The sequence below is a fragment of the Oxyura jamaicensis genome, chromosome 10 (assembly GCF_011077185.1).
Source record: "Oxyura jamaicensis isolate SHBP4307 breed ruddy duck chromosome 10, BPBGC_Ojam_1.0, whole genome shotgun sequence".
Classification (NCBI taxonomy): Eukaryota; Metazoa; Chordata; class Aves; order Anseriformes; family Anatidae; genus Oxyura; species Oxyura jamaicensis.
Window position 1 is genome coordinate 20,903,772 of NC_048902.1, and position 3,603 is coordinate 20,907,374.

Consider the following 3,603-nt stretch of genomic DNA (forward strand, 5'->3'; position numbering starts at 1 on the left):
GGCAGGAGCAGGCGGCATCGGCCGTTGTTGCTGCAACGTGCACCAAGGAGGAGGCCTCAGTGCTCCAGCCTTCGTGTTGTGTTTGCAGCACACAAACAGGGAAGAGGGGCAGGTTGTTCCCTTTTTTTTTTTCCTAAAGCCGCCAACCAAGGGGCAGCGAGGGCTGCTCCCTCCCAGCAAGGCTCGGTGGGGGTTGCAGGCTTCCCAGCAAGTGCTGCCTGAGGCAACGAGTGGGGAAGAGCCGGGGATGTGCGGCACTGGGAAAAGGAGCTGCAGAGCCCTTCACCAGGTCTCCTGCTCCGTGCTGATGTCATACCCGTGCCTAACATTTAATGGAAACGACAGCAGCAGTCTGTGCTGTTAAACTTTGATTTACAGTGCATCCTTTCAGCCTGTGCCGTGCACCATCACAGGTAGTCATCCGTCAGGCCTGAAAGGCTGGAGCTGCAGGAGGAGCACCCCATGGTCACCCCGTCTGGGTGGCCAAGTGGGGCAGGACAGCCACCCATCTGCACCCTGATCCTCAGCCCTCCCAGACCCTTCCCGGATCCCACAGGGGTCAGACAGCAACAGGTCACCGAGCCGAAAAGCTGCTCTGGATGGAAAAAAGCAAAACAACCACAAAGCAGTCCAAACCAAGAAAACCACATGAAAAATATCTCACTGTAAACAGATTTTCTGGGAACGTTTCCCCACTTTTCCACCCCTGGAGTTACAGAGTGGGATTTTCCCCATCTTTTCCTGCAGGATGTAAGATTTTCAGGGATCAAATGGTGCACGGTCACTTCCAAACGCACGCAGTGCTGTGGGCTGGGGTGCAGGACCCCCATCCGGAGGTGAACCCAATGCCCAGGGACATGCAGGGCAGGGGATGCACAGCTGGGTGCAGCCACAGAGAACACTCCTGGCGAGTTCCTCCCCTGGCATCTGAGCTCTACAAGCAAATGGGAAATGGCTGGCAGTTTGTGTACTGCTTTCACAGCACTCGATATTAATACAGACCCCTTGGTACCCTGCCAGCGCCTGTCTTGGTGCTTTCAAACAGTAAGTACGGTATCAAGTCAAGTAAAAGAAAAACCTCCTTTAAAATGACTTCTCATGGTAGAAGGGCTTACAAAGAGCAACTTCTTGAAATGTTATAAGCTGCAGCATTGGCATTTTAGCTGCCAATTTCTTCACACTGGTTGCTTTACACGACAATAGGAGAAAAGGGGAAAAAGTGCAGCGATTCCCTTTCACAGTCAGCAGGACACTGGCGTGTAATGCCCAAATTAAAGCTCTGTCAATAACCAGCAGCAGAGATCAGAGAGGTAGCCACCGATGCCAAAAAGCGGCACATTTAAAACCACCATAAAGACATAATTTTGCTGTGTTTTCACATGCAAATAACAAGCCAGGAGAGCAGCATCTCTGGCACGGAGAGCAAAGCAGGGTTCAGAGCAGGCTGCGCCAAGTGCCTGGGCGGTCACGTGTAGCTAGAAAAGCTCAGACCTGCGCCCGTAAGCCTCTGCAGGCCAGGATCTGCCCTTGCTGTACGGGGCTGCCCTGGACACGTCCCCTTGGGATGTGGTCCCAGTGCCGGGGATGTGGTCCCAGTGCCAGGATGTGGTCCCCGGGTCGGGGACGTGCTCCAAGCAGGGACCAGCAGCAGGTAGCGCGGTGCAAGGCCCCCTGAGCTGCAGCAGCCGGTGCTGCACAGCCACAAGGATTCCCAGCAGCGTGCTGTCACACTGCGGGACAGACAGCAGCAAATCCCAGCCAGAGGCATGCGGTGCCATGTCCCGTTATTTTCCACCAAATACGCACGCGATGCTTTGGCTGCAAACATCTCGTTTTGATTTCATCGGGAAGGAATGTTGTGAACTCGGGTTTAGAGAACAATTTATTTCTTGCAATTTCTTCCCCTGGTAGAAGCGGCTCGGTTTTCCAAGACATGATTTTCCAAAACAAAATAAGAAGTTAACCATTGAAATGAAGGAATCCGCTTCCACGTTGGTTTCCCTATTGCTGCGTTTCAGAACTTAGATTAAAAATGGAAAGGGGCACCTTTAAAACTTTAATACCATTTAAATGTTCCAGTCTCACTACTGCACCAGATCGTTCAGTAAAGTAGCTAATTAAAAAATGGCTGCTGTGATGACAGACTAGATTAATAGTTTTTGAAGAGCAGCCAGTGCACCAACTGCTCCTGTAGCCATGATGAAAGCTAATAATGTAGAAAATTCTGCCAATTCTTTTAATTCATGAATATTTAAGCCTGTGAAAAATCTGTCAGATTATAGCACTTTTCTGGTGATTTTCTGCTTAAGTACATTTATGGGCAAATGCCAGTTGCTCAAGAAACTTCAGTGGAATGCAGAGACTTTTTATTGTCTGCATCACCGGAGCCCTTTTCTTTTGCTCTTAGTGTTTTAGCCCCGCGCAGGGACGCCCGGTCCGTGCAGCCACGAGCCTGCACCAGGCTTCCAGCTGACACACCAGGAAGCCCCGGGTGGTTCGCATTTGTGGATTTCTGTTTTTGCAAAACCAAAAAATATATGTATCTTTTTTTTTTTTTTGTAGGAGCACGAGAGCCCTGGATTGTCCCCCGCAAGCGGGGATGGGGATGGTGCCCGGCAGCGTGGCCGCGGCGTCCCCTCCGGCTGGCTCCTTGGGACGAGAGGCTGCTGCAGGCGCGAGTGGTTTCTTGGCAGCAAAGGCGCTGGCAGCTCCTCGGCTCGCTCCTTGCTGGTGGGCTGCGCTCTGCGGCGGAGCCAGGTGACTCATTTTACAGTTATTTAAAAAATAAAAATAAATATGCCCGGTGGAAATGTAACCAGCTTCTCCTTCCTTCAAAATGCCGGGGGCTGGTGCTCCCCGCAAGCGCAGCGGGAGGCTTCCGCGAGGTTTTTCTCCAGACCACCGCAGCGGGGATGCTCTTTTCCATGAAACTTCCAGTATTTTTTCTATAAAAACTGCCTGGGTCTTGGTGTCAGACCATAACCCTTCTATGCCAGCTGGAACCAGGGCAGAAGAAAGCCAGCAGCAGCAGCCAGCCCCCGTCCTCTCGGGACGAGGTTTCTCCATGCAGAAAGTCTGCCCAAGAGAGGACACGACGTGGGCAGAGCTGTGAGCACCACGGTGGGCCTGGTGTTTTGGTCCTGTGCTCCTCGGCTGGGATGTCCCCACAGCATGGGGGGGCTGGGGGGAGTGGGGCTGCAGACCTGCTGCCCCCATACCCACAGCCCGAGGGCCGCCCCTGCCTCCTGGCACCCCGGTGATGGAGCTGCACCCTGTGCTGGACAACCTCGCTTCTGCAAAATCCCGAAAGCACAAAGTATTCCTGCAAAACACAAATACGAGGGAACTCCAGCAGCATTCGGAGCGTGTTACCGGAGCTGAAGGCGCAGTTCCTCCTCCCAGCCCAGCTGGCATGGCGGGGAAGGGAAATCCTGCCGTGGAGCCGCACGCTGGGGAGGGCCACGCTTTTAAACCTCTACCTCGAGTCTCCTCCGCGCTGCCAGATTACATGAGCCCTTTAAAACGTTACATAAACATGGCTGTGTAATTAAGTGCTTACAGGATTTGCAGGCTATTTGTTTCACGGTTGGGAATGGCTCCTTC

At 53.0% G+C, this 3,603-nt stretch overlaps 1 long non-coding RNA gene across 1 annotated transcript; it reads right to left on the reverse strand.

Annotated features, from left to right (window-relative positions):
* Positions 1-2,544: 2,544 nt before the first annotated feature.
* On the reverse strand, positions 2,545-3,265 carry LOC118172006. The gene is made up of 2 exons (XR_004753519.1): positions 3,204-3,265; positions 2,545-3,075 (listed from the first exon to the last, which is right to left on the reverse strand). It is a non-coding gene; the product is annotated as an uncharacterized LOC118172006 (long non-coding RNA).
* Positions 3,266-3,603: the final 338 nt, after the last annotated feature.